The 18,487-nt window shown below is 43.7% G+C and overlaps 1 protein-coding gene across 1 annotated transcript in view; it reads right to left on the bottom strand.

The window, feature by feature from the left end:
• Window positions 1-18,487, bottom strand: part of COPG2 (COPI coat complex subunit gamma 2) — a 93,857-nt gene that overhangs the window by 20,846 nt on the left and 54,524 nt on the right. The gene's annotated exons all lie outside the window — the stretch shown is intronic.

Raw genomic sequence — 18,487 nt, 5'->3', positions numbered from 1 at the left:
AGGGTGAATTTGGTTTATATTGTTACAGTTTGGTTTAGAAGGCTACAAGATTCTTTTTAAGGCTCTATTGGCTAATAAAACACTGTTAATAAGGATATTTATTGTTTTGACATAATCTTTAAATATTTTGTTTTATGGATTTATGTTAGAGTGTAACATTTTTTAGTTAATTATGTTATGACACAAACTTACAGTACTGCATTCTAAACTCTTTATCTCTGTTAACTGTTTTTTTTCCTATATCTTCAACTTTAAAACTCTAAACTTTGCTTATTTTAATGTGTCTCTGCTCTAAACTATAAATTCATATTCTCACTTTTAGCACTTAAGTTTGGAAGTTTTTTCTAAGGTCTCAGATCAAGTTTTGTGTTTAATTCTAAGCTTTGGCTCACAGCCCCAAAGTTCTGAGAGTTCTTTGCATGTGGGATTTAACAAAAAGGCAAAGAGCCAGAACTGCAGGCCCTGAGCTGCACTAACCAGCCCTGACAGCCTCGTTGCCCTCTCTCAAAGGGGTTTTTGAGAAACCTCTTTGGAGATTTTCTCCCAAATTTGCCCTAAAACCAGGACACCTTTCTAAAATTATCTCAAATTTCCTTTCCAGGTTGAGGAAAAGGCAAGGAGCCAGAATTCCATGCCAGGAGCTGCACTCACCAGCTCTCATGGCCTCGTTGCCCTCTCTCAAAGGGGTTTTTGAGAAACCTCTTTGGAAGTTTTCTCCCAAATTTACCCTAAACCAGGACACCTTTCTAAAATTTTCGAATTTCATTTCCAGGTTGAATTAAAGGCAAGGAGCCAGAACTCCAGGCCTGGAGCTGCACTCACCAGCCCTGACAGCCTCGTTCCCCTCTCCCAAAGGGGTGTTTGAGAAATCCCTTCGAAGATTTTCTCCTAGATTTACCCTAAACTAGGACACCTCTCTAAAATTTTCAAATTTCCTTTCCAGTCTGAGGAAAAGGCAAGGAGGCAGAATTCCATGCCAGGAGCTGCACTCACCAGCTCTCATGGCCTCACTCCTCTCTCTCAAAGGGGTTTTTGAGAAACCTCTTTGAAATTTCTCCCAAATTTACCCTAAAACCAGGACACCTTACTACAATTATCTCAAATTTCCTTTCCAGTTTGAGGAAAGGCAAGGAGCCAGAACTCCAGGCCTGGAGCTGCACTCACCAGCCCTGACAGACTCATTCCCCTCTCTCAAAGGGGTTTTTGAGAAAGCCCTTTGGAGATTTTCTCCCAAATTTACCCTAAAACCAAGACACCTTACTACAATTATCTCAAATTTCATTTCCAGGTTGAATTAAAGGCAAGGAGCCAGAACTGCAGGCCTGGAGCTGCACTCACCAGCCCTGACAGCCTCATTGCCCTCTCTCAAAGGGGTTTTTGAGGAAGCCCTTTGGAGATTTTCTCCCAAATTTGCCCTAAAACTAAGACACCTTTCTAAAATTATCTCAAATTTCCTTTCCAGGTTGAGGAAAGGCAAGGAGGCAGAATACAAGGCCTGGAATTCTCACAGCCCTCACAGCCTTGTTCTCCAGCACCACCCTGGGGCCTTGGGGCCCTCCTTGCCCAGCAGGTGCAGGATCTTGGTGGCCAGCACAGAGTGGGGCTGCTTGAATCTTTCTAGAGAAATCCCTTTGGAGATTCTCCCAGATTTACCCTAAACCAGGACACCTCTCTAAAATTTTCAAATTCCATTCCCAGGTTGAAGAAAAGGCAATGAGCCACAACTCCAGGCCTGCAGCTGCACTCACCAGCCCTGACAGCCTCGTTGCCCTATCTCAAAGGGGTTTTTGAGAAATCCCTTTGGAGATTTTCTCCCAAATTAATCTTAAACCAGGTCACCTTTCTAAAATTATCTCAAATTTCCTTTCCAGGTTGAGGAAAAGGCAATGAGCCAGAACTCCAGGCCTGGAGCTGCACTCACCAGCCCTGACAGACTCATTGCCCTCTCTCAAAGGGGTTTTTGAGAAAGCCCTTTGGAGATTTTCTCCCAAATTTACCCTAAACCAGGACACCTCTCTAAAATTTTCAAATTCCATTCCCAGGTTGAGGAAAAGGCAATGAGCCACAACTCCATGCCTGGAGCTGCACTCACCAGCCCTGACAGACTCGTTCCCCTCTCTCAAAGGGGTTTCTGAGAAACCTCTTTGAAATTTCTCCCAAATTTGCCCTAAGCCAGGACACCTTTCTAAAATTTTCAAATTCCATTCCCAGGTTGAGGAAAGGCAAGGAGCCACAACTCCAGGCCTGGAGCTGCACTCACCAGCCCTGACAGACTCATTGCCCTCTCTCAAAGGGGTTTTTGAGAAACCTCTTTGAAGATTTTCTCCCAAATTTACCCTAAACCAGGACACCTTGCTACAATTATCTCAAATTTCATTTCCAGTTTGAGGAAAGGCAATGAGCCAGAATTGCAGGCCTGGAATTCTCACAGCCCTCACAGCCTTGTTCTCCAGCACCACCCTGGGCCCCTCCTTGCCCAGCAGGTGCAGGATCTTGGTGGCCAGCACAGAGTGGGGCTGCTTGAATCTTTCTAGAGAAACCCCTTTGGAGATTCTCCCAGATTTACCCTAAACCAGGACACCTTACTACAATTATCTCACATTCCATTCCCAGTTTGAGGAAAAGGCAAAAAGCCAGAACTGCAGGCCTGGATCTGCACTCACCAGCCCTGACAGCCTCGTTCTCCAGCACCACCCTGTTGAAGATGAAGCGGATGTACTTGGAGGGGCAGGGGGTCCTGGGCCCCTCCTTGCCCAGCAGGTGCAGGATCTTGGTGGCCAGCACGGTGTGCTCGCAGTCCTCGATGAACTCGCACAGGTGAGCCAGCCCGGCCTCCTTGCTCTCGGGGTTCTCCTCGATGATGCTGATGATGCAGTCCACGATGGCTCTCTTGTACTCAAAGCCACCCTGCAAAGGGACACGGGGACACTGAGCGTGGCTTGGAGCCATTGGTGCTTCACTGACTGCTGCCCATGGAGAAAACAATCCTGTGTATAAACTGGGGGGGAAAATGGGCTGGATGTGCTGGCAGGGCACTCCCAGCCCTCTGAGCATCCTCAGCGTTAGGATTTTAGCTTTTGTGGTTTTCAACCTCTGGACTCCAAACTCAGGATTTTAACTTTTGTGGTTTTCAACCCCTGGACTGCTTTAGGTAGAACTCCAAACTCAGGATTTTAGCTTTTGTGGTTTTCAAACTTAGGTAGAACTCCAAACTCAGGATTTTAACTTTTATGTTTCCAACCCCTGCTTTAGGTAGAACTCCAAACTCAGGATTTTAGCTTTTGTGGTTTTCAAACTCTGTATTGCTTTAGGTAGAACTCCAAACTCAGGATTTTAGCTTTTGTGGTTTTCAACCTCTGGACTCCAAACTCAGGATTTTAACTTTTATGTTTTTCAACCCCTGGGCTGCTTTAGGTATAACTCCAAACTCAGGATTTTAGCTTCTGTGGGTTTCAAACTCTGGACTCCAAACTCAGGATTTTAGCTTTTGTGGTTTTCCACCCTTGGACTGCTTTAGGTAGAACTCCAAACTCAGGATTTTAGCTTTTGTGGTTTTCAAACTCTGGACTCCAAACTCAGGATTTTAACTTTTGTGGTTTTCAACCCCTGGACTGCTTTAGGTAGAACTCCAAACTCAGGATTTTAGCTTTTGTGGTTTTCAAACTCTGTATTGCTTTAGGTATAACTCCAAACTCAGGATTTTAGCTTTTGTGGTTTTCAACCCCTGGACTGCTTTAGGTAGAACTCCAAACTCAGGATTTTAGCTTTTGTGGTTTTCAAACTCTGGACTCCAAACTCAGGATTTTAACTTTTGTGGTTTTCAAACTCTGTATTGCTTTAGGTAGAACTCCAAACTCAGGATTTTAACTTTTATGTTTTTCAAACTCTGGACTGCTTTAGGTAGAACTCCAAACTCAGGATTTTAGCTTTTGTGGTTTTCAACCTCTGGACTGCTTTAGGTAGAACTCCAAACTCAGGATTTTAACTTTTATATTTTTCAAACCCTGGACTGCTTTAGGTAGAACTCCAAACTCAGGATTTTAACTTTTAGGTTTTTCAAACCCTGGGCTGCTTTAGTTATAACTCCAAACTCAGGATTTTAGCTTTTTTATTCCTTTATATTTGTCTAGCCTCTGTTATAAGTAGCCTCTCAAGGCATGAGGTGTATCCATGGAGGCCTTTAATAAATCCCTATTTTATTCCTTTATTTTTGTCTTCAAGGCAGCCTCTGTACCTATCGAAGACCTTTAATAAATCCCAATTTCACTCCTTTAACTCTGCCCAGCCTGTGCTCTATGGAGCCCCTGAAGGCCTCCCCCATTCCCAAGCATTTCCCACAGCCCTGAGCCAGCAGGAGCTGCAATCCCTCATTCCCCACTGACAGAAGGACCCTTCCCACCACCCAGCAGGCCCAAAATGTGCCCAAACCGTGCCCAGAGCAGCAGCCCCACGTACATCATCCCTGAGCATGTTGGACAGGAAGGTCATCATCACGCCGTGCTTGCGCGGGTACTTCTGGCACAGGGCACTGATGGCCTGCACGACCACCACCTGAGGGGACACACAGGGACAGGGTCATGGATCAGATCCTGGGAAAAACACAGTTCTAGCTTAGTGAATTCATGTGCAAGGAGAGAAAGCAGCTGGTGGATTCTCAGGGTTTGTGCAAAGGCTGGCTCTGCGGAAAAAAAATGGAATTTAGATGGAATGTGTTAACTCAAAGTCCCCTTCCCTTTCCTCCTTTTCTTTTCCTTTCCTTTTCTTTTCCTTTCCTTTTCCCTTTCCTTTCCTTTCCTTTCCTTTCCTTTCCTTTCCTTTCCTTTCCTTTCCTTTCCTTTCCTTTCCTTTCCTTTCCTTTCCTTTCCTTTCCTTTCCTTTCCTTTCCTTTCCTTTCCTTTCCTTTCCTTTCCTTCCCTTCCCTTCCCTTTCCTTTCCTTCCCTTTCCTTCCCTTTCCTTCCCTTCCCTTCCCTTCCCTTCCCTTCCCTTCCCTTCCCTTCCCTTCCCTTCCCTTCCCTTCCCTTTCCTTTCCTTTCCTTTCCTTTCCTTTCCTTTCCTTTCCTTTCCTTTCCTTTCCTTTCCTTTCCTTTCCTTTCCTTTCCTTTCCTTTCCTTTCCTTTCCTTTCCTTTCCTTTCCTTTCCTTTCCTTTCCTTTCCTTTCCTTTCCTTTCCTTTCCTTTCCTTTCCTTTCCTTTCCTTTCCTTGAAATTTCCTTTCCTTGAAATTTCCTTTCCTTGAAATTTCCTTTCCTTGAAATTTCCTTTCCTTGAAATTTCCTTTCCTTGAAATTTCCTTTCCTTTCCTTGAAATTTCCTTGAAATTTCCTTGAAATTTCCTTGAAATTTCCTTGAAATTTCCTTGAAATTTCCTTGAAATTTCCTTTCCTTTCCTTGAAATTTCCTTTCCTTTCCTTTCCTTTCCTTTCCTTTCCTTTCCTTTCCTTTCCTTTCCTTTCCTTTCCTTTCCTTTCCTTTCCTTTCCTTTCCTTTCCTTTCCTTTCCTTTCCTTTCCTTTCCTTTCCTTTCCTTTCCTTGAAATTTCCTTTCCTTTCCTTGAAATTTCCTTTCCTTTCCTTTCCTTTCCTTGAAATTTCCTTTCCTTTCCTTTCCTTTCCTTGAAATTTCCTTTCCTTTCCTTTCCTTTCCTTGAAATTTCCTTTCCTTTCCTTTCCTTTCCTTTCCTTTCCTTTCCTTGAAATTTCCTTTCCTTTCCTTTCCTTTCCTTGAAATTTCCTTTCCTTTCCTTTCCTTTCCTTTCCTTTCCTTTCCTTTCCTTTCCTTTCCTTTCCTTTCCTTTCCTTGAAATTTCCTTTCCTTTCCTTTCCTTTCCTTGAAATTTCCTTTCCTTTCCTTTCCTTTCCTTTCCTTTCCTTTCCTTGAAATTTCCTTTCCTTGAAATTTCCTTTCCTTGAAATTTCCTTTCCTTTCCTTGAAATTTCCTTTCCTTGAAATTTCCTTTCCTTGAAATTTCCTTGAAATTTCCTTTCCTTGAAATTTCCTTTCCTTTCCTTTCCTTGAAATTTCCTTTCCTTTCCTTGAAATTTCCTTGAAATTTCCTTTCCTTGAAATTTCCTTGAAATTTCCTTGAAATTTCCTTGAAATTTCCTTTCCTTGAAATTTCCTTGAAATTTCCTTTCCTTGAAATTTCCTTGAAATTTCCTTTCCTTGAAATTTCCTTTCCCCTTCCCCTTCCCCTTCCCCTTCCCCCCTTTTCCCTCTCCTTTTCCTTCCCTTCCCTTCCCTCTCTAATTTTAATTTGTCCCATTCTCTCATTAAAACTCTCTGCAATTTCCAACTTGTCTAACACTTATTTTTCTCATAAATAAGAACAAGGACTCAAGACCACTTGAAGCAGGCTGGTTGTGCACAGCTCTGCTCCTCATGATGGAACAGGCACAGCTGACCCATCCTGAACCTATTTCTTGCCAGTTTAGTCACTATAAAATTTACAAATTAGGTAGAAATTCATAATGAATAGTTTCCTAATTATGCACCAATTTCTTACCAGTTTAGTCACTATAAAATTTACAAATTAGGTAGAAATTCATAATGAATAGTTTCCAAATTATGCACCAATTTCTTACCAGTTTAGTCACTATAAAATTTACAAATTAGGTAGAAATTATTAACACAGTTAGGTAGAAATAATTAACACAGTTTCCAAACTGTGCACCAATTTCTTACCAGATTAGTCACTATAAAATTTACAAATTAGGTAGAAATTCATAATGAACAGTTTCCAAACTGTGCACCAATTTCTTACCAGTTTAGTCACTATAAATCTTACAAATTAGATAGAAAATCATAATTAACACAGTTCCCTAACTATGCACCAATTTCTTACCTGTTTAGTCACTATAAAACTTAGAGTAGTTAGAAATTAATAATTAACACAGTTTCCGAACTATGCACCAATTCCTTACCAGATTAGTCACTACAAATCTTATAAATTAGGTTAAAATTCATAATTAACACAGGTCCCTAACTATGGACCAATTTCTTACCAGTTTAATCACTATAAAATTTACAAATTAGGTAGAAATTGATAATGAACAGTTTCCAAATTATGCACCAATTTCTTGCCAGATTAGTCACTATAAAATTTACAAATTAGGTAGAAATTCATAATGAACAGTTTCCAAATTATGCACCAATTTCTTCCAGTTTAGTCCCTACAAAATTTACAAATTAGGTTGAAATTCCTAATTAACACAGCTCCCTAACTATGCATCAAGACTGATGTGATACAAACTCACTTAAAATCCTTCCTCCTCTCTAACCCAACCAGAAGGAAGTCCAAGATTGGCAGGATATTGCCCAGGAGCCAGGAATCCACCAAATGACATTTTTCCCTTCCTTGGAGTGGTGGGAGGAAAGCATACAAGGATAATGAAGCTGAAAAGGAAATTCTGAATTTTTGCCCAGCCAGACTAAACCACCAAAGCATTGCCAAACAGCAAAAGCTTCAAACCAAACAAAAAATGGGAGAAATAGAAATAGAAGAAATGAGAGCAGAGGGCTCCAGTGGCACACCTTGAACTCGTCAGAGATTTCTGAGACGAAGGAGGAGATTTGTTTCATCAGCCTGTCCACGCTGCTCTCGCTGCCAGTCTTGAGCAGGGTGGTGATGGCCAGCGTGGCAATGCTCCTGTTGGAGTCAGTGATCAGGTTCTCCAGGTCCAGGTTGCAGGCAGTCACTGCAGATGGGTGTTTCATGGCCACCTGCAAGGAATGCAATTGCAAAATGAGGTGGGAGGTGCAGCATCCTGCAGTTCAAAGCATGGCATGCAAGCAGAGCTGCAGCATGGGGCAAAGAGTGTGATGCATATTATTGATGCCGAATTTTGCCCCAAAAGGCGAGAAGAACTGCCTAAGAGACTCAAGTAAGTCAGCATAGACAGGAGGTATTTTATTACGACGCGTCGGAGAAATCACAAAGGGATTTCTAGCTATCTCATGACAGAAGCAAGCTTTTATACAGTCTTGGGTGCAGGGTTACATCATATCATATACATAATCATGCATATTCATAAGAGGCGTGGTGTGGGCGGAGACATCTATTTTGAGGATTATTCTTGGTGGTCCTTCGGTGCCTTCCTCATGGGCAAGGGTCTTCTGATGAGTCTTCCTCTTTAAACTTTTGAACTCCTATCCTAATATGGTCAATTCCCGGTGTACTTGGCTTGGTTCCCATGGCTTGGCACGGCTCTTAGGGTCAGTTTGACATTGGCACGGCTCTTAGGGTCAGTTTGACATTGGCACGGCTCTTAGGGTCAGTTTGACATTGGCACGGCTCTTAGGGTCAGTTTGACATTGGCACAGCTCTTAGGGTCAGTTTGACACTGGCACAGCTCTTAGGGTCAGTTTGACATTATTAGCTCTGATCATGTTTAGCTCGACAATTCCTTATCCCTATCTCTCTTTATTGTTTGCCCTGCTTACCAAACTTCAAACAGAAGGATCCACCAGGATTGCTTCTGGATTAATGAATAACCTATCATACAGCCTTATCAATAATTCCAGGATTGCTTCCGGATTAATGAATAACCTATCATACAGCATCATCAGCAATTCCTGAGTGTGGATGGGGGCGAATCCCCTTGTACCTAACATGAGACCACCCGCCGGTGATATGGGATATGGCTCCAGTGTTAGGGGTCGCGTGAGGAGCTAATGGGATGGGAATGGGATAGGACTGCTCAGGGTTGATTTTCAGTCTGTGGCTCTGCCTAAGCATTTTGATAACAAAGTTATGTTCTTGTGCAGTAGTAAAATGCTGATCGGATGGGCAGTTTGGGGCTTCATTATACATACCCTAGAAGCAAGAGAAAATGCACTGGGGGGGGAAGGGGGGGGGTGCATTTGGGTGTTCTTGTAGTTAAATTTTGTAACGACGGCTTTTCAAGCCGTAAATCTCGGAGAGAGGCCGAGCGAGAATTTTATGATAGAGTTTGTTTTATTTTTAGGGCTGTGTTTTGTTTTGGGGGGGTTGGCGGTTGCGTCTAATCCGTCTCCTTATTATGGGGTGTTGGGGTTGGTTGTGGCGGCGGTTGCGGGGTGTGGTTGATTGGTGAGTTTAGGGGTTTCTTTTGTTTCTTTGGTGCTTGTTATGGTTTATTTAGGGGGGATGTTGGTGGTGTTTGTGTATTCGGTGTCTTTAGCAGCGGAGCCTTATCCGGAGGCTTGGGGTAGTTGGATGTGGGATCTCAGGATCTGAGTCCCGGGATGCAGGGCCCCCGAGAGCACCCTTGGGGGGCCCGGGAGTCCTGGAATGTTCCAGAAGTGTCTGGTGGCTGGACTTTGACCCTACACGGGTGACGACACCTTTATGAAGATAAGAGGGCCTCACCGGGGTGAAGGGTGGAAAGATTAGCTAATTAGAGGGTGAGAAACAGGGTTTAGGATTTCTGTACAGGGGGGTTTAGAGGAGTAAGATGGAGGAATTGGGGTGTGTCCTGCCCTCCTTCTTCTTCCTCCTCTCCTCCATCTTCTTTGGCCACGGTGGCACCTTTGGATTGGTTATTACTAAGAGTACACCGAGTTATAAGAATAAATGGTATTGGGGAAAAATGATAAATATTGTACACGTAACAATGGGTATAAAGATACGTGGCGGTCCGTGGGACGGCACAGTGTGCTCATGGCTGGCTGCTGAGCAGATCTTTGTTCAGCTGAAAGAACATCTTTTAGATAAACAATTAATAAACATAAAACCAGAAAGAAGAACTGAAGCCTCTTCTCGTCCTTCGATACGCGGGCTGTCCCAAGGCCACTCCGGGCCTTCCAGGCCCCTCAAACAGCCGAGAAAACCGGACAGTTGGAATGTTGTTGGATATGGTTTTGGGATGGGGTTGGTTGTGGTGGTGGGTCTTGTTATGGGGGGAATGTTGGGGTTGTTGGTGGATGAGGGGACAGTGAATGGGGGTGGTTTGTTGTCGGTTCGGTCGGATTTTAGTGGGGTGGCGGTAATGAGCTTTGCTTGGTCGTATCCTATGCAAGCTGTTCCAGCTCCAGAGCTCAGTCCCCAAGGGGACTGGGTGCTAGAAGCCAGCTCGCTCTCAGACCAAGGCCGCGGGTCAGCCCCTAGCAAGCAGGGAATATTCAGCTCTTAGTGATCAGGCAGCTCTTGTGATTTCAGCTTTGCTTGCTAGGTAGCTTTTCCCTTGGCCTAAGGCTCCAGCAGACGGTAGAGAGAGGAGAAGCAGAAGACGCTGGCTGTTCCACGAGTATGGCTTTATTGTAGGGGTCCGTGAAGGGTCTCAGCTCTTCTTCTTCCCAGTTAGTAGGGGTACAGTGTGCTACTTTTATACCCTTGGCCTGGATCCAATCCTGACCAATGGCAAAGGGGTTAGAGTGACCATAAGTGACCAATGGTAGGGTTTAACACAATATTGCCTTACATGGCTATAGGGATAAGGTACAAGGCGGATGTCCCTGGAGACAGGAAACTTCTTTGCCGCTGTGTCAGCATTCTATTCTCCAAGGGGCCCTGGCTAAACCTGAGGGGTTTACTACGGTGGCGGTGTTGTATTCAGAGGGGGTGGGATTACTTTTGATTGGGGGGTGGGGGTTGTTGTTAACTTTGTTTGTGGTGTTGGAGCTTGTACGGGGGTTATCTCGGGGGGCAATTCGAGCTGTTTAGTGGTAAGGTCAGGAAGTAGTTTAGTTGAAAAATGCCAGCTTTGGGAGTTGGAGAGGAGGGTTTGAGTCCTTTCTTCCTGAGGTGGGTGGTGGGGTAACTCTAAGAAGGGGTTTAGTCTTCAATCTTTGGCTTACAAGACCAATGTTTTTATAAACTATTAGAGTGAATTAGAGTTTAAGTATTTTGTTCTCTAGGATGGCCGCGAGGGGGAAGAGGACTAGAATGATTATGAAATATGTGAATGAGGCTAGTTGGCCGATGATGATGAAGGGATGTTCTACCGGTTGGCTGCCTACTCAGGTGAGGATTAGGATGTTGGCGACTAGGGTTCAGGCGTTTTAAGGAGATTTTAATTTACAGCTCGTGGGTTTGAGTCTCAAATTTTTGCAGCTCTGAAATCAGAATATCTCTGAGATCCTTTTGGATTTTTGTAATATTTAGATTGGATTGGATTTTTGTAATATTTTAATATTTTTGTAATATTAAATATCCAGCTGAAAGCTCACAGATTATCAAACTACCAGCTTGTTCTATCCCCATGGTCAATGAGGATAGAACAAATGCCCAAATTGCCAATTTGCCAATGAGGATAGAACAAATTGCCCAAAATGAGCAATCACAGCCTGAATGCAGGAAAGATTTCTGTCCCACCAGGAGAGCTGGCACAGAAAAGCCAGATTGGCTTTATCCCAATTCTCCAGCATGGAATTGGATTTTTGTAATATTAAATATCCAGCTGAAAGCTCACAGATTATCAAACCACCAGCTTGTTCTATCCCCATGGTCAATGAGGATAGAACAAATTGCCCAAAATGAGCAATCACAGCCTGAATACAGGAAAGATTTCTGTCCCACCAGGAGAGCTGGCACAGAAAAGCCAGATTGGCTTTATCCCAATTCTCCAGCATGGAATTGGATTTTTGTAATATTAAATATCCAGCTGAAAGCTCACAGGTTATCAAACTACCAGCTTGTTCCCAAAATGAGCAAGCACAGCCTGAATGCAGGAAAGATTTCTGTCCCACCAGGAGAGCTGGCACAGAAAAGCCAGATTGGCTTTTTCCCAATTCTCCAGCATGGAATTGGATTTTTGTAATATTAAATATCCAGCTGAAAGCTCACAGATTATCAAACCACCAGCTTGTTCTATCCCCATGGTCCCAAAATGAGCAAGCACAGCCTGAATGCAGGAAAGATTTCTGTCCCACCAGGAGAGCTGGCACAGAAAAGCCAGATTGGCTTTTTCCCAATTCTCCAGCATGGAATAATTCCAAATGAAGCCATGCCAGGGCACCTGAGGTGGCACAGCCATCATCAGGCTCACAGAATGAAGATTTTGGAGGTTTTGGAGCACTCACTTTATTGAGGGTCCTCACGGCTGCGTAGCGCAGGACAGGCTTGGGAGAGCTGCAGAAAAGCTGCAACACTGGGAAAGACAAAATCAAAATCAACCAAAAAACCAAAGATTTGGCTTCTTTCAAAGAAAGGAAACAGAGCAGAATGTCTGATGTATCTCCAGCTACACACTGCTAGCAGAGTTTATCACACAGGTTGGAAAAACTCCTGGTTTTTATCCCACTGCCAGTGACAGAGGGTGGCTCGGGTGGCTCCACATTCCAGCTCTATATTCCAGCTGCAGCAGAGTTTTCCCAGACAATCTGTGGCTGTTCAAATGTCCAAGGCTGGGTTGGGCAGGGCTTGGAGCACACTGGGACAGGGGAGGTGTCCCTGTTGTGGCACTGGGTGATCTTTGAGGTCCATTCCAACCCAAAACTATTCCAGGATTCCCTCCCATCCCAAATCCTGCAGCTGGATAAGGACAAGCATCACCCTCTAATCCCATTTATCTGGCATTGGAGAGGGCTTGGAGCACACTGGGACAGGGGAGGTGTCCCTGGCACGGGATGATCTTTGAGATCCATTCCAACCCAAAACTATTCCATAATTCCCTCCCATCCCAAATCCTGCAGCTGGATAGACAAGCATCAGCTCTAATGCCATTTATCTGTGTCCCTGCCTGGCACTGGGTGATCTTTAAGGTCCATTCCAACCCAAAACTATTCCAGGATTCCCTCCCATCCCAAATTCCTGCAGCTGGATAAGGACAAGCATCACCCTCTAATCCCATTTATCTGTGTCCCTGCCTGGCACTGGGTGATCTTTGAGATCCCTTCCAACCCAAATCATTCCAGGATTCCCTCCCATCCCAAATTCTACAGCTGGATAGACAAGCATCAGCTCTAATGCCATTTATCTGGCACTGGGCAGGGTTTGGAGCACAAGCTCCAAGCTCCTGGCATTGGACAGGGGAGGTGTCCCTGCCTGGCACTGGGTGATCTTTGAGGTCCATTCCAACCCAAAACTATTCCATAATTCCCTCCCATCCCAAATCCTGCAGCTGGATAGACAAGCATCAGCTCTAATGCCATTTATCTGTGTCCCTGCCTGGCACTGGGTGATCTTTGAGGTCCATTCCAACCCAAAACTATTCCATAATTCCCTCCCATCCCAAATTCCTGCAGCTGGATAGACAAGCATCAGCTCTAATGCCATTTATCTGTGTCCCTGCCTGGCACTGGGTGATCTTTAAGATCCCTTCCAACCCAAATCATGATTCCCTCCCATCCCAAATTCCTGCAGCTGGATAAGGACAAGCATCACCCTCTAATGCCATTTATCTGGCATTGGGGAGCACACTGGGACAGGGGAGGTGTCCCTGCAGTGGCACTGGGTGATCTTTAAGGTCCATTCCAACCCAAATCATTCCAGGATTCCCTCCCATCCCAAATTCCTGCAGCTGGATAAGGACAAGCATCAGCTCTAATCCCATTTATCTGGCACTGGGTGATCTTTGAGGTCCATTCCAACCCAAAACTATTCCAGGATTCCCTCCCATCCCAAATCCTGCAGCTGGACAAAGACAAGCATCAGCTCTAATCCCATTTATCTGGCATTGGACAGGGGAGGTGTCCCTGCCTGGCACTGGGTGATCTTTAAGGTCCATTCCAACCCAAACTATTCCATAATTCCCTCCCATCCCAAATCCTGCAGCTGGACAAAGACAAGCATCAGCTCTAATCCCATTTATCTGTGTCCCTGTGTGGCACTGGGTGATCTTTGAGGTCCATTCCAACCCAAACTATTCCATAATTCCCTCCCATCCCAAATCCTGCAGCTGGACAAAGACAAGCATCAGCTCTAATCCCATTTATCTGTGTCCCTGTGTGGCACTGGGTGATCTTTGAGGTCCATTCCAACCCAAAACTATTCCAGGATTCCCTCCCATCCCAAATTCTAGCACCTGGATAAGGACAAGCATCACCCTCTAATCCCATTTATCTGGCATTGGGGAGCACACTGGGACAGGGGAGGTGTCCCTGCCTGGCACTGGGTGATCTTTGAGGTCCATTCCAACCCAAACTATTCCAGGATTCCCTCCCATCCCAAATTCCTGCAGCTGGACAAAGACAAGCATCACCTCTAATCCCATTTATCTGTGTCCCTACAGTGGCACTGGGTGATCTTTGAGGTCCATTCCAACCCAAAACTATTCCAGGATTCCCTCCCATCCCAAATCCTACAGCTGGATAAAGACAAGCATCACCCTCTAATCCCATTTATCTGGCATTGGACAGGGGAGGTGTCCCTGCCTGGCACTGGGTGATCTTTGAGGTCCATTCCAACCCAAACTATTCCAGGATTCCCTCCCATCCCAAATTCTACAGCTGGATAAGGACAAGCATCAGCTCTAATCCCATTTATCTGTGTCCCTGCCTGGCACTGGGTGATCTTTGAGGTCCATTCCAACCCAAATCATTCCAGGATTCCCTCCCATCCCAAATCCTGCAGCTGGATAAGGACAAGCATCACTCTCTAATGCCATTTATCTGTGTCCCTGTGTGGCACTGGGTGATCTTTGAGATCCATTCCAACCCAAACCATGATTTCCTCCCATCCCAAATTCCTGCAGCTGGATAGACAAGCATCAGCTCTAATCCCATTTATCTGGCATTGGACAGGGGAGGTGTCCCTGCCTGGCACTGGGTGATCTTTGAGATCCATTCCAACCCAAAACTATTCCAGGATTCCCTCCCATCCCAAATTCCTGCAGCTGGATAAGAACAAGCATCACCTCTAATCCCATTTATCTGGGATGGAAAATGATTTCTGGATGATCTCCTCCAAAAACCCTTTCATTTGGCAATAAAGGGCTTTTCACCCCAAATTACCAGACAATCAGCTTTTGGGTGTTATAATTGTGCTGGATTTCCTGGGAATGTCTCCATTCACCCCAAATTAGCAGACAATCAGCGTTTGGGTGTTCTAATTGTGCTGGATTTTCTGGGAATGTCTCCATTCACCCCAAATTAGCAGACAATCAGCGTTTGGGTGTTATAATTGTGCTGGATTTTCTGGGAATGTCTCCATTCACCCCAAATTAGCAGACAATCAGCGTTTGGGTGTTATAATTGTGCTGGATTTTCTGGGAATGTCTCCATTCACCCCAAATTAGCAGACAATCAGCGTTTGGGTGTTCTAATTGTGCTGGATTTCCTGGGAATGTCTCCATTCACCCCAAATTACCAGAAAATCAGCGTTTGGGTGTTCTAATTGTGCTGGATTTTCTGGGAATGTCTCCATTCACCCCAAATTACCAGACAATCAGCGTTTGGGTGTTATAATTGTGCTGGATTTCCTGGGAATGTCTCCATTCACCCCAAATTAGCAGACAATCAGCGTTTGGGTGTTCTAATTGTGCTGGATTTTCTGGGAATGTCTCCATTCCAGCCGTTCCAGGGCTCCCAGGGTGTGACCCACCTGACACAGCCGGTGCCAGCTCCCTGGCAGTGCAGTTGGGCAGGTGGATGATGGCAGAGGCAGCCTCATAAATCACCATCTCGTGCTTGTTCCTCAGGCAGCTCTCGATGAAGTCAAACAGGGGGCTCTCGTGCCTGCAAACACAACAATCCCAGCAGGTTTGATGGGAAAACCCTTGGAATCCAAGGCTTTTGTGGCTGCAAACACAACAATCCCAGGATTTTAGGATGGAAAAATCCCTTTAGGATTGAGTCCAAGACATTTGTGCCTATAAACACAACAATCCCAGGATCTTTTAGTCTTGGATTCAAAGACTTTTTCCAGCCTTCATGGCTACAAACACAACAATCCCAGGGGTTTGGGATGGAAAAATCCCTTTAAGATCAAGTCCAAGCCTTTATGGCTACAAATGTAATAATCCCAAAATCTTTTATGCTGGAAAATCCCTTTGAATCCAAGACATTTGTGCTAACTAACACAGCAATCCCAGGATCTTTTAGTCTTGGATTCAAAGGGTTATTCCAGCCTTTCATGGCTACAAACACAACAATCCCAGGATCTTTTAGGCTGGAAAACCCATTTAAGATCAAGTTCCAAACTTTAATGGTTACAAAAAAAGAATCCCAGGATTTTAGAATGGAAAAATCCCTTTAAGATCAAGTCCAACACTTTCATGACTACAAATGCAACAATCCCAGGATCTTTTAGGTTGGAAAAGTCCCTTTGAATCCAAGATTTTCAAGGCCACAAACACAACAATCCCAGGATCTTTTAGGATGGAAAAACCCATTTAAGATCAAATTGAAGACTTTCATGGATACAAAAGAAGAATCTCAGGATTTTAGGCTGAAAAAACCCTTTAAGATCAAGTCCAAGCCTTTATGGCTACAAATGCAAAAATCCCAGGAACTTTGAGGTTGGAAAAATCCTTTGAATCCAAGACTTTCCTGCCTATAAACACAACAACCCCAGGATCTTTTAGGTTGGAAAAATCCCTTTAAGATTGAGTCCAAGACTTTCAAGGCCACAAACACAACAATCCCAGGATCTTTTAGTCTTGGATTCAAAGGGTTTTTCCAGCCTTTCATGGCTACAAACACAACAATCCCAGGATATTTTATGTGGGGAAAACCCTTTGAATCCAAGACTTTCCTGCCTATAAACACAACAATCCCAGGATCTTTTAGGCTGGAAAAACCCATTTAAGATCAAATTCAAGAATTTCATGGATACAAAAGAAGAATCCCAGGATTTTAGGCTGGAAAAATCCCTTAAGATCAAGTCCAAGGTATTCATGGTTACAAATTCAACAATCCCAGGATCTTTTATGTTGGTAAAATCCCTTTGAATCCAAGATTTTCAAGGCCACAAACACAACAATCCCAGGATCTTTTAGTCTTGGATTCAAAGGCTTTTTCCAACCTTTCATGGCTACAAACACAAATCCCAGGCTCTTTTAGGCTGGAAAAACCCATTTAAGATCAAGTTCAAAAATTTCATGGTTACAAAAAAGAATCCCAGGATTTCAGGCTGGAAAAACCCTTTAAGATCAAGTCCAAGACTTTATGGCTACAAATGTAATAATCCCAAGATCTTTTATGCTGGGAAAATCCTTTGAATCCAAGACTTTCATGGCCACAAACACAAAAATCAAAAGATCTTTGAGGTTGGAAAAACCCCTTTGAATCCAAGACTTTCCTGCCTATAAACACAACAATCCCAGGATCTTTTAGGCTGGAAAACCCATTTAAGATCAAGTTCCAAACTTTAATGGTTACAAAAAAAGAATCCCAGGATTTTAGAATGGAAAAATCCCTTTAAGATCAAGTCCAACACTTTATGGCTACAAACACAACAATCCCAGGATCTTTTATGCTGGAAAAATCCCTTTGAATCCAAGATTTTCAATGCTACAAATACAACAATCCCAGGATCTTTTAGTCTTGGATTCAAAGAGTTTTTCCAGCCTTTCATGGCTACAAACACAACAATCCCAGGCTCTTTTAGGCTGGAAAAACCCATTTATGATCAAGTTCAAGACTTTCATGGATACAAAAGAAGAATCCCAGGATTTCAGGCCGGAAAACCCCCTTAAAATCAAGTCCAAGGCTTTCATGGTTACAAACACAACAATCCCAGGATCTTTTAGTCTTGGATTCAAAGGCTTTTTCCAGCCTTTCATGGCTACAAATGCAACAATCCCAGGATCTTTTAGGTTGGAAAAATCCCTTTGAATCCAAGACTTTCCTGCCTATAAACACAACAATTCCAGGATCTTTTATGTTGGAAAAATCCCTTTAAATCCAAGATTTTCAATGCTACAAACACAACAATCCCAGGATCTTTTAGTCTTGGATTCAAAGGCTTTTTCCAACCTTTCATGGCTACAAATGCAACAATCCCAGGATCTTTTAGGTTGGAAAAATCCCTTTGAATCCAAGATTTTCAAGGCTATAAACACAACAATTCCAGGATCTTTTAGGATGGAAAAATCCTTTGAATCCAAGACTTTCTTGCCTATAAACACAACAATCCCAAGATCTTTTAGTCTTGGATTCAAAGGCTTTTTCCAGCCTTTCATGGATACAAACACAACAATCCCAGGAACTTTTAGGCTGGAAAATCCATTTAAGATCAAGTCCAAGCCTTTATGGCTACAAACACAACAATCCCAGGATGTTGTAGGTTGGATTCAAAGGCTTTTTCCAACCTTTCATGGCTACAAATGCAACAATCCCAAGATCTTTTAGGTTGGAAAAATCCCTTTTAATCCAAGATTTTCAAGGCCACAAACACAACAATCCCAGGAACTTTTAGGTTGAAAAATCCCCTTTAAGATTGTGTCCAAGACTTTCATGGATACAAAAGAAGAATCTTAGGATTTTAGGCTGGAAAAAACCCTTTAAGATCAAGTCCAAGCCTTTATGGCTACAAACACAACAACCCCAGGATCTTTTAGGTTGGAAAAATCCCTTTAAGATTGAGTCCAAGATTTTCAAGGCTACAAACACAACAATCCCAGGATCTTTT

Source organism: Zonotrichia leucophrys, chromosome 1A (assembly GCF_028769735.1).
Source record: "Zonotrichia leucophrys gambelii isolate GWCS_2022_RI chromosome 1A, RI_Zleu_2.0, whole genome shotgun sequence".
Lineage (NCBI taxonomy): Eukaryota > Metazoa > Chordata > Aves > Passeriformes > Passerellidae > Zonotrichia > Zonotrichia leucophrys.
This window is presented reverse-complemented; position numbering and strand designations above follow the sequence as displayed.